The sequence below is a fragment of the Mobula hypostoma genome, chromosome 20, assembly GCF_963921235.1.
Source record: "Mobula hypostoma chromosome 20, sMobHyp1.1, whole genome shotgun sequence".
NCBI lineage: Eukaryota > Metazoa > Chordata > Chondrichthyes > Myliobatiformes > Myliobatidae > Mobula > Mobula hypostoma.
Window position 1 is genome coordinate 50,559,807 of NC_086116.1, and position 12,886 is coordinate 50,572,692.

Below are 12,886 nucleotides of genomic sequence, written 5' to 3' on the forward strand. Positions count from 1 at the left end.
GTTAAAAGGGCCATCAGTTAATCACAGCACCCACTTATTTGGGCTAACTCTTGAAGAACAAACACTAATAGAGAAAATAGCTAGGATTCCTGTTGTATACTTCGGACACTATGTCACTAAATTGGCAGAAGACCATAGCCAAACAGACTCTGGTACTAACAGTTGGTGAGAAATAAGTGGTAAGACAATTCATAACTGCTTTACTCACTGCGTTTTCAACCATTCATTCAAGCTTGGAGACGCCAGAAACAGCCGGGAGTGAAAATGAAATCATTTCACTATTTCAACAAGTTAGGAACTACAAAGAATTTGAAAGTATCAACAGTCTTGAGCATTACAATGAAAATAAGATTTGGAGGATGCATTTGTTGAAAGGATTGTAGGAGGTCAGTCCATCATCTACACTAGGTGTCTGCTCTGATTTTGCTCTTTTAAGTCAATCAAAAGAACACAGTAGCATACACTGGATAAATTCCCCATCGATAACTGTTAGGAACTATTCAGTGCTGACTGCCTGCCTTTGATCGCTGCAGGAGAAGAAGCCTGTGAACAACCTTTAGCTGTGTGGTGGGCAGGTAGGCCTCTCTGCCTCATGAGGTGTCCCTCCCTTTCGATGAATGTCAGTGATATCGTGGCTCTGCGTTTACGGTCTGTGAACATTTTAAGACTCATGGTTTTTATATTCTGTGTTTTTTTAAAAATTGCCCATTCCTTTTCCATTTCGTTGTGCAAGGGGAAGGTGTTGGGGGGGGGGGATGTAGATGTTCTGTTAGTTTTTTGTATGTGGGGGGGGTACAAGCTCACGTTCTATTTTGTGCAGGGGGTGGGGGAGTTGATGACTGGGATGCTGTTCTTTTTTGTACAGGGGATGTGAGTTTGATGTTTCTCTCTGAATGACTTTCATGTTCTTTCTTTGTTTCGTGGTTGTCTGGAGAAATACAAATTTCAGAGTTGGAAGTTGATACAAGCTTTGATAATAAATAAACCTTTGAACTAATACACAGTTTTATAGTACTATAATGGTATTGATAATGTTCTAATCTGTTGTTTTTCATTTAAATACACAATTTGTTACTCAGTTAAACAGTAGCTTGTCTTTTTTTATACCTTTTTAACTATTTCCACAAAGCTTCAGGTAATTGGGGCAGCTGTTTAATTGGTCCAAAGAGTACTGGTCCCAATGTGTCCCCATTAACCAGAATCCACTGCATAACCTGTAAACCTATCAACAGTACTGCTACAAAAAAGTTGTACATTACAGAGCTATTCTAACTCATGTCAAACTTGTTGCATTTCTGATGCCATATCAAATGGCGAATTAATACACTGGGAATTGGAAATACTGTAATTCAGAAAACGTGTAGCTCGGGTGGCTGACGGTGGGGTTGAGTTGTTCTCCGATCTTGGCAATTTACCCCAAAACTTTTCGTTATCATGCGAGGAGACATCATCACTGCAGTGTTTCCTTGCATGGCGACAAAATGTTTGCAAGTAAATTGCCAAGATCGTAGAACAACTCGACGCAACACTGGGAATTTCCAGCATGCCCAATAATTATATTTCAGAACAGCTTTTCTGCTAATGCAGCTGCAAGAGAACTGACAGGACATAGGTTGATGCCATGCTTCTCAGCATTTCCAAAATGTTATCAAGTTGCGTAGAAATCCAAACAATATTGAACATTTGCTTCCCCAGGAGAAAAGTAACTCCTCAGGACTGGTAAAAGTACTCAAATACAATACTACTTATCTCAGTGAGATCCTCTTTCTTTTAGTTCAAAAGGAGCTGAGAAACATCTAATACTTGTCACTGTATTTCAATGTTAAAATGTATTTTTATCCATTGTAGGAACAGGAAAAGGATATCCAATCTCTTCAATCATTTTAACACACTCATTTTGATTAGTAACTTAGCCATCTTGGCTTTGTAAGTCAAAGAACCTGTACTATACATGGAATTTTCAATTAATCCCCAGCCTTGACTGTATTATAAGCAGAAGAACTTTATCAAATGTCTATTGCCTCTCTAAATGTCACACCAAGCTGAATCCTGCCCATTTATCCGGGATTTCCTCACAAAAAGAAGTAGCTTCTTTAACTTTCAGAATCAGAATCAGCTTTATTATCACTGATATGTCATGAAATCTGTTGTTTTGCAGCAGCACAGTGCAATACATAAAAAAATTACTACATACCTAACAATGTTACACCTTGATCTTCCATACAGGGCACAACACCAATATAGTCTGAGAACTTTTGGTCCAGACGCATGATCCGTGCGTGCAAAACTAAAATATTTCGGCATTTTGACTCCAAATTATACATGTAAAATCTGGTTCTGAGAACACCACGTTGCAGTAGGGGGCACATGGCACCATTTTTCCTTCCTCAGTACTACACATACAGATTTGTTTTCTGGAAACAAAATATGATTTATGATTATTCCGGAAGCACCTTGCACATCCTGGAAGCTCATCATGTATTTCTGGCTGCAAATTGTGCTTAAACCAATAGCTCATTTTCAGAGCATACTGAAGAGCCACATACACCCTGTGCTGTGAAACGTGTAGTTCTGATGTACACCCATCATGACAAAATGCCCCGAATGTTTAATATTATCACGTTTCTTTGCGGTAAAATATAAAGGGAGCCTCCCTAAGCAACCTGTCTCTGGCATTCTTGAATTTAGTTACTTTAAGCCTCGTAGTCCTCAGGCCCTCCTCTTCTCTCTCACCAACCACAACCACCACCAACACGATCCTGACAGCTCCCAACTCACAGGCTCCTATTCACAATTCCCTTAAACTCCTAAGCATCTAATAGCCTCCTATCACAACCTAGCTCTTGCACACCATCAAGCTACAACCAAAATTAAACTCTCACTTTCCTCTGCATGGTTTGTGATGTCAATGGCTTCAATACCTCACAAGAATGGATTTATGTGTAATCATTAAAAGAAGTTATTGACTGGTATTAAACTTGTATAAGCAATCTGCACAACACTGAACCACTAACCAGAAATATAGACCAAGTTTATTGCATACATGAAAATCAGAACCAGGTTTAATATCACTAGTACGTGTTGTGAAATCTGTTAACTTTGCAGCAGCAGTACAATGCAATACATGATAAAAGGAAAAAAAAATGTAAATTACAGGAAGTGTGTATATATGTTGAATTAAATAACTAGTATAAAAACAGAAATAAAGAAGTGTTCGTGGGTTCGATGTCTATTTAGGAATCGGATGGCAGAGGGGAAGAAGTTGTTCCTGAATCGTTAAGTGTGTGCCTTCAGGTTTCTGTACCCCCTACCTGATGGTAGCAATGAGAAGACAGCATGTCCCGGGTGACGGGGGTCCTTAATGATGGACGCTGCCTTTTTGAAACATCGCTCCTTGAAGATATCCTGGATACTAAGTATGTAAAGCTTCATTAAGATACAGTAGCTTTGAAATTTGGTCTTTCTTCTTGACCCCAACACTGCACACATGCAAAAATGAAATTCTACACAACATGGTTGTTTCATATGGTACTGAAAGTGACATTAATAGCACTCCTGGGAATCGAGAGAAATAAATCTGTATTCATGAACATGAAGAAGGAGGGAAGAAACACCAACACTTACCCAACTTACCACACAGTTTCAACCACTGTAAATATTCATATCTGGATCAGTTAAAAATAAAGTGACCAACTTCCCCAAAAGTAGAATAGGAAAGTTCTTTCCAATGTGAGCTACATTTGCAGAAGATACTATGACTACTTGGAGAAGATCATCAAACCACACAATGTGATAGGCTGTCCCATGCCATACACAAAGGAAAACAACTTGAAACATTCTGTTCCTCTTTCTGCACTTGTCTGAACTATATCTGTTTCAGATTTCTACAATCTGATTTCCACTTGCTCAGTAACTTCAGTCACTTCTTTTAAAATCTTATCTGGCCTAAGATGAAGCATCCTCCACCGTCACCCCTGACAACGGATATTCATTCATTTCCTATTCCCCTGTTGCTCCCCCAACACCAACTTCCATATAATAGATTGAGACCTAGTGGATTTGATATGTTAAATGAAATTAGTGACATTTCAATCCATCTATTCGAACAAAAATGTTTACAAAGAAACTTACAGTAATTTCCATTTAGTAAAGCAACATATTTCATGTGGCGAAAGCAAATTATACCAATTTAGGAGACCACTGAAAATAAATAATGTGTATCACTGAGTTGCAATTGTTATTACTTGTGTGAACAAGTCGTCAAAAGCTGATTCATAACATTTGACAACATCAAGTAAAATTAAATTTTAAAAGTGAACTTTTGTTCTTACAGTGTGGCAGAGCACCCTACACATGACCCCCCTGGAGTGAACAGTCATCACACATTCTCCACAAATGTACAGATGCAGACTTCAAGAATACCATCACAGGAACTTATCAAGTGCAAACCAGGCATTCTCACACCAAACAAATAAAAATGAGACCATGTGTCTACTCCTTCCAAACTAGAGCAAAAAGAGAGTTGTCATGAATTGTGATACGGCAATCAAAATCATTTTAATATCTGCATGGGCGAGGGAAGGCCCCACTTACAATTTATTATATGATAATAGATAGACAAACCATTAAAATCAGACACTGATTATGTTTGGCAATAAGAAATCAAGGGGCATGCTGCCAGCCACCAAGTTCAATAGAGGAAAAGCGGAAAATAAAAAAGAGAAGTCAAGACATTTTAATCAACTAAATGCCCAAAACAGTTTAAAATGTCATGAGCTAGGATATGTAAATGCTTGACTTCCTCAAGACTTGCTATGTCCAAAAAAAGCACCCACAAGTTTGAATTGTTAATAAAGAATAACAATGTATAGGAAATGAAAGATATTGCAAAGCACAGAGTCACTGAATTTACCCAAAAAAAAGCCTGGTCAACATGTTGGGTGGGTAGAAGGGAGGGGGAGGATCTCAGGCTAGGGTATTTATATTTCTAAAAGAAAGTCAAATAAAAATGAAATTACCAAACCAAGTTATCTCATGAGAAATTGAAACAGCATCTTAGCAGAGGGTATGGAGTCAGTGGAACTTTACAAAGCAATCGTTCAAGAATAAACTAGTAAACAGACATCCGCACACGTTCAAAATGGTTTCATACACAGTAACAGCTTCTGAATTATAAAGTACAGCAGAAATAACATGCTGAATCTGTATTTCAAATAAAATAATGAGCAAAGTTTTGTATGAAAGCAAGCTTCGTTTTAGATGCCTGAGGGGGTGGTGTGTGTGCAAGGATGTGCACAGGGCAGTGAGTAAGAGATGCATTCTAATAAATTCAGCAAAATGGAGTTCAAGCAGAGTATAAAGCACTAACTGGTCATGGTCAGTTGGAATCAGAATCAGGTTTAATATCACCTACATGTCATGAAATTTGTTAACTTTGCAGCAGTAGTGCAATGCAATACACAACGAGTAAAAATACCTGAATTACAGTGCGTATATAGGTATATTAAATAGCTAAGTAGTGCAAAAAACATAAATTTTTAAAAAAGTAGTGAGGTAGTATTCATGAGTTCCAATGTTCATTTAGGAATCATATGACAGAGGGGAAGAAGCTGTTCCCGAATTGCTGAGTGTGTGCCTTCAGGTTTCTGTACCTCATTGACGGTACTTGATGGCAACAATGAGAAGAGGGCATTGCCCTGGGTGGTGGGGGTCCTTGATGATGGAAGCTGCTTTTCTGAGGCACTGCTGCTTGAAGATGTCTTGGATACTGTGGAAGCAAACTAGACTGCAAAGTTTATATAATTTAAAGTTAAAATGAGGATAGTTGCAGTAAGATTGAATATGATGAATAGCTGGGTGATTCCAGATGTGCACATTATTTGGATGGCAGTGTTGGTCGGGTAAGAAAGAGAATTATGTCAAGAATGTTTCAGCTTACAGTTCGAACCACAAGCATTTCTAATTACAACAACCTGGATGAATCCAGAAGCTCGACTGAGATTGGTCTAGTTTACAAATGAAAATGGAAATTTACTGGATGGAGTTGTGAAATTGCAAGCTCAGAACATAGTATGTAGGCAACAGTTACCAAGGGCCAGCAATGCAAGGAGAAGCACTGTTAAGGGCACCGAAATACCCAAGGAAAATATAAAACAGACCCAGGAGTCTCGGTAAATCTGTCATAACAGATCTAACTAACATGAAGCAGCATCAGCAAAAGCAATAATATGTTAAACCAATTAGCCAAGAAAAGAAAATACTACAAAGACCACATTCAAGGATTGAAAACCATACCACAAAGAACCACAAGCCATATAAGCCCGAGTAATGAAGAATCAACTGAAAACTGAGAACTTGGTATTTTTCAGTTCTGAAAGCCAGTTTAATCTAAAATAAATACCCAATATACCATCTCAAAATGCATTGTTATATACAAACTGTAGGCATGGATAGAAGGTGAAAGTGAAATGAATATTCCTGAAAATCAACTGCACAACTAAATTGTGTGGAAGAGAAGGGAATTCTTGCTATTCTGATTAATGTAGCACATCTCAAATTGCCTAAAACATTTCAAAACCCCTCGGCCCGAAACGTCGACTGTACCTCTTCCTAGAGATGCTGCCTGGCCTGCTGCATTCACCAGCAACTTTGATGTGTGTTGCTTGAAGTACCTTTGAGGTGTGATGTCTTGTCAGGATGCAGGAAACAGAACTGATCTTTACACAACAGGATCTCACAGACAGCAATGGCATGATGACCCAATAAGTTACTTTAATACTATTGGTATTGAATAAATATTAATCAAGGTTCGAGATCATCTGGGAAGTCATGGTTTTCAAAACAGTGCCAAGGGCTCTTCTAAGTTCATTCAATAAATCAAAGTCTAATTTTAGATTTTCATCTGAATGGTTGCACCTTGGCAGCGCACTGCACTGGGATACCTGATGAGAATTTTGGTGTTCAAGTCTCTGCATTCGATTATCTAACATCCAGTTCACAAGGAATAAGTGCCTCACAACTCTTTCACACAGAAAGATGTTTTTTCTGTATCTCTCTATCCAATTCTCCACACACATCCAGATTTGTGTTAAGACCAAACTCATTTAAGCAGGTGTGCAAGGGCAGTATGAAGTGAAGTGATTTCCCAGTGGGATTTCCCTCACTCCCTATAATCATGTCTGGTCTCTACACAGACTCTTCCTGGAAGATTCAATATTCGGTGACACGATGAAAAAGGAAGATATATTGTTCTACTGCATGCAAGATCAATGCAACACATGCACTATGGATACAAACTGGATGCAACTTCACCAATGTCAGCATCCAAGGCACAAGCAATGTAATGCTAATTCATTACTAGAAGATTCACTGTTTTGCAGTTATACCATGTAATCTCACAATACAATCTTCGAATCAGGAACACTAACTAGAAATGACTGAAAATAATACGAATACGTCATGATTACTGAGATTTATATCTATTAAGAGCTAGACACACCATGGGCACAGAAATTTCACAAAGGTCCTTATGAATCAATTTGTTTTCAAAAGAAATGTAAAGTTCGCTAAAAATGCCACTAGAATAAAAAGTTCACACCAATTGTTACGCTTGTTCGACTAGTGACAAGATATTTTCTTCCTTAATACACTTGATAGAACTTGTTGAAAATTACTAAAGAAAACGAATTCAGCGTAAAAGCTCAATGGGAAAAATGACGAAAAAGTTTAAATAGTGACTAAGAATTATTTTGTACAAATAAGTCGTCATTTATCCCATCTAGACTATGCCAGCTCCTAGGAGAGCAATTCGCTCAGTCTTCTTCCAACACATACTCCCCCCTGTACCTGTCCGATTCCTTTTCAAAACCCTGATTGATCCTATTCTTTTACCCCTCCGGGCTGTGGGTTTTATTACCCGCTCATAACCCGCAAACTAAGTTCCTTGCATGGTCAGAGAAACATATGAAAAACATTTATCTCCTTACTCGTGCCAGCAAAAGGCAAGCTTCCCACTGGGAGTAGGCTAGCCGCCTCCAACAATAAAGGCTGCATAAGACCACGGAATTTCTTTTCAATAGATACTGTACGAAAGAGCTCTTCCATCAAAGGGTTAATACCAGAAAAGTTCTCGTCGGGATGCTGTGCAGAATTTAATTAGCTTTAGATTTTAATAATCGATTCTAAACCCTCAAAAACAAAAACAAGATCACGAACCACACCCAACTATTGAATACCTCGCGTTACCATAAACATCACCAAGAGCTGATCCAAACGTATTTTCCCTAATAACAACCAGCCGTACCGTATACATTTGACACATTCCTCAGCTGGAAATGCTAACACTCGGGGAGGGGGGCATTGAAAAGGTCCATCGAGCTTTAGCAATACACACCCAGCTAAGAACGGTTAAAGGCCATCCTGACGTCGGGTTCAAACTTGCAATCCAGCCACCCGGAGCTCGCTAACTCCCTTTCTGTTCTCAGTTTGCTGCCATTCGTCCCTTAGTTGCCCAGTTTTTTTTCCCCCAAACACAAAGAGAAGGAGGGAGGGACGCGTCAACGACAAGACTGAGCGGTTGTTCTGCTCTCCTGTTAGGGCTGGGCTCGCAGACAGGAGTCGGATCCATCAGAAGCCGCGACTGCCGTAAGCAACCCCTTCGAAAACCAATTGAACTGTGGCAAATACAAGCTTTTCCAAGCCTTGCTTCCCTCGACAGCCCTTCAGCACAATGCAACAAGGCAGGAGCCCGAGAAGTTACAACCTCCAAAAGTTCAAAACCCAATCCGCGATCGCGCCCCAACTTCATTTAACTTTTCTGCGCGTTCCTTCCGTTTAATCTTTTGATAAAAAGCACCTGGGAAGGAGGGAGGGAGGGGTGAGGAACAAGTAACTACACAGAGCGACAAAAAATTAATCGATCTGCTTGCTAAAGCCGGAATAGTTTACCTTTAATTTCGTCGTGCGGCTCAACCGGAGAGACTGGAGGAAGGTGACTAACTCACATGACCCGGTGTTTAATCCAGGGGAGAGAGAGAGAGAGAGAGATGGATAGACAGGGAGGGAGGGGTGGAAAGACTCACCTGTGGGCGATGCACACATCCGCTCTGAGTAACAACGAGGAACAGGAAACGGAATTGTCGGATTCCCTGCGAATAATGAGGAGGAGAAAGCCTCCCATCGCCTTGCTGCCAGGGTAGTGAAGCCGAGGTGGCGGCGCGCTGCTCAGCGAGCCCTTTGTTGTTGAAGGACGGCTGCCAGGCGGGCGAAGCTCGGTACTTCTCACACTGGCGGTAGAAATGCCACACGGGCTCTCCCCGCCACCCGCTCCAATCCGATTCCTGGCACAAGTTGACGTCTGGCCCGCCGGCGCTTTGTTGCGATTGTAGCTCTCGTCAAGAATGACTGGATTAAAGTGCGCGCACACACACAGGCTCGCACTCCAACCAGTCAAATGCGTGTTTATTTTCAATTAATCTATCTCCCAGGGTTTTTTAAAGCAAAAAAAATGGCTTTTCTTCTCTTACCCCGATCTTCCCCAGACCTTCACTATGTGGTCGGTTGTTTTGGTTCCTAGACGGAATCGACGTGAGTTTTTCGGGGGATCTGAGGATTAATGGAAGTTCATACGTGAAATGAAGGGGTGATCCAGTAAATGGTTTGAATTACAAATTGAGGAGGAGGGGTTTGGCTTTCCCCGCGAGTAATCTGGGAGTGCGTGGGCGTTCAGTGTGGAGCTGAGCTGGTCAGAGTACATTTATTTATTTGCGCTTGGACGTCGCTGCCATTGCCGGTGCTTATCATCCGTCCCTTTGTCCCTGAATTGAGGAAGCAGTTAATTATCAACATTATTGGCCGAGTCGCTCCAGGCCTCAGCTTTGCTTGAACACTCGGGCGCCGTCGGCTCCTGTTGCATGGTTGTCCCCATGTTGCCAGCTACCTGGTCGTAGCAGAGCACCTGGCCTACATTCTAACCTCCAACCACACGTTCTTCATCTCCGACTTTGTAGATCAAGACTTCAGGCTTGCTCCAAACTTAAGAGTTTGCTAGACAGCAGCAATCCCTGCCCCATATGCTTCTAAGATCTGGGTAACTTACAGTAGGTAGCTCAAAGTGATTGAAAGATAATGATAGACATACAGCATCTGACACAACTGATCAGTGCCTACTAAGTTTCCCACCTAAACTAATACCTTATGCTGGTGATGGACTCTTTTCTTTTTAAACCTTCCCTGTTCATATACTGTAATGTATCTGCCTTTCCTCTGGCAGCTCATTCATTTACCAGCTACTCTTTGGGTGAAAGAGTAGCCCCTCAGGTCCTGATTAAATCTCTCACCTCTAACCCATTCCCCTTAGCTCCTGATTTTCCAATCCTAGGCACAAGATAGAGCAAATTCATCCCATCTCTTCCCCCCTCATAAATTTGTATACCTCTATGAGATAACCCCTTATTCTCCAATTAATAAAGTCTTAACCTGCTTAACATTTCTCTATAACTCAATCCCAACATCATCCATGTAAATCTCTTCATTCCTTCCCGTTTAATGACATCATTCCTATGGTCAGGTAATCAAAACTGCATACAATATTCCAAATGAGATGTCACGAATGTGTAACTACAACATAATATCCCAGCTTCTATATTCAGTGCCCTGAATGTTGAAGACAAGCATGTCAAAAACATTCTCCTTCACCCTGTCTACCTGTGACATCACTTTCAGAGAACCATGTACTTGTACTTCCAGCTCCATTTGTTCTACAACATGTTATGGTCCGGTCCGTGAAGTCGGTATTCGGGTTCACGGTCTGGTCCGTGGATTCAGGACTCCGGGTCTTCCAGCTGTCCCTCGTTTGGTTGAGTTAATCATAGGCATCTGAATCCCATCTTTGGGCTTGGAATATAAGTAGCCTCAGGGTTGAGTGTGGGTTGCTGGTTTGTCTTGTCATTTCCCCTTGGAGCAGCCTGCTGCTTGGAAGGCTAGTGAAACCATTTGTGATCTCTAGGCCTGGTTGGAGGACCACTACTTCATGGAGCCTTGTTGCCACTTGTTGGAGTAGTCTTTGCAGTATGGATTTGGCTGTTTCCTGGGCCAGCTGAGTGACTGTTAGCCACTCTGAGCTAGATAGGGATCTGACTGTTTCTGTAGCCAGCGGAGGTTGCTGGTTGAACTAAGACTTGGAGCTACCCTGAAGCAGAGATGGAACTGTCTGTTGTTCTTTGGTGTTTGTCTCTTGTCCTTACCTCTGTGGGGTAAGTCAGGCTGTTCTGCTGTTCCCCTGTGTATGTGGGGTGGGGGGGGGGGTCATGTCTTGCCCTTGCCTCTGTGGTGTAAGTCAGGCCATTTTGCTGTTGACCTGTGGAGGGATATGTCTTTGCCTCTGTTGGGTAAGTCCAGCTGTTTTGCTGTTACCCAACGGGTGGAGCTGTCCCACCTTGGTGTGGAGAGGTTGAGTCCTGGATTGTCTAAGTATAGGTCCTGGCTCTATGTCTGTGTACTGTCCTATCTCATGTTGGTGTTGTGTTAATGATGAGTCCTGGCTCTATGTTGATGTTCAGTTCCTAGTTGGTCTCTGAGTTATCAGCCTCTGCAAGCTCAGGATCCCAGGCCCCAGCCACGTCCTGTCCTGAAGCCATGTCATGTCCTTGCCTGGTTCTGGGGTCTGAGCCCGAGGCAAGACCCAGGTTCTGGGTCCTTGTCCAGTCTCGGGCTCAGAGTCAAAGCCCTGTCTCCTAGTCCTGGTCCCGCTTTCCCTAGCCCAAGTCTGTGTTCTTGTCCCTGCTCCTGGTCTGTATCCTGTCATGTCCCTACTCTAGTCAAGTCCTGTTCCTTGTACTTCAGGGTCTGTGTCTTGCATCTGGGTCTGTTCCCAGCACCCCATTGTGACACAACACTCCCTAGGGCACTAACATTCACGGTGAAAGTCCTACCCTTATTTGTCTTTCCAAAGTACAACACTTTGCACTGATTCAAATTAAACTCCACTTGCCGTTCCTTGACCCACTTAGCCAGCTGATCATGATCCCTCTGTAAACACTAATAGCCATCTTCATTGTCAATGACACCACCTATTTTAGTGTGATTTGTAAATTTTGATCCAAGTCATTGATTTAGATGACAAATAGCAATTCTTGTCAATATGCTTCTAAGATCTGGATGCCTTACAGTGGGTAGGTTAAGGTAATTGAATGATAATGACAGTCATTTATCATCTGTCCCTTTGTCCTGGAATTGAGGAAGCATTATCAAGGATGCATCTCACCCCCTAACCATGGACTATTTACTCTCCTCCCATCCGGTCGGTGCTACAGGGGCCTCCGCTCCCACACCAGCAGGCACAGGAAGAGCTTCTTCCCTGAGGCTGTGACCCTGCTGAACCTCACATCACAGCGCTAAGCAGTATTGCACCCATATTGTACTGTCTCAGTACTTTTATATTTGTGTGCTATAGCACTTTTTATTTGCAGTTATTTTGTAAATAACGCTATTCTTTGCATTTCTGGTCAGATACTAACTGCATTTCATTGTACTTGGCACAATGACAATAAAGTTGAATCTAATCTAGCAACATGCACAAAGCCCTGGGGAACAACATCTTGCACAGGTATCTAGTCCAAGAAACAACTTACCACCATCATCCTCTGCTTAGCCCATAAAACCATGAGACATAGGAGCAGATTAAGGCCATTCAGCCCATCGAGTCTGCTCCGCCATTCCATCATGGGTGATCCCAGATCCCACTCAACCCAAACACCTGTCTTCCTGCTGTATCCTTTGATGCTCTGACTGATTAGGAAATGATCAACTTCTGCCTTAAATATACTAACTTGGTCTCCACCACAGTCTGTGGCAGAGCATTCCACAGATTCACCATTTTCAGTCTTAA

At 41.8% G+C, this 12,886-nt stretch overlaps 1 protein-coding gene across 8 annotated transcripts in view; it reads right to left on the minus strand.

The window, feature by feature from the left end:
- Positions 1-9,639, minus strand: part of LOC134359516 (plexin-B2-like) — a 258,980-nt gene extending 249,341 nt beyond the window's left edge. For 2 of the 8 annotated variants that reach the window (XM_063072885.1, XM_063072881.1), the window contains exon 1: positions 9,081-9,639. The gene's annotated coding sequence lies outside the window, so the exon portion shown is untranslated. The other 6 variants (XM_063072886.1, XM_063072882.1, XM_063072887.1 and 3 more) reach the window with 4 other exon arrangements.
- Between the last annotated feature and the right edge of the window lie 3,247 nt (positions 9,640-12,886).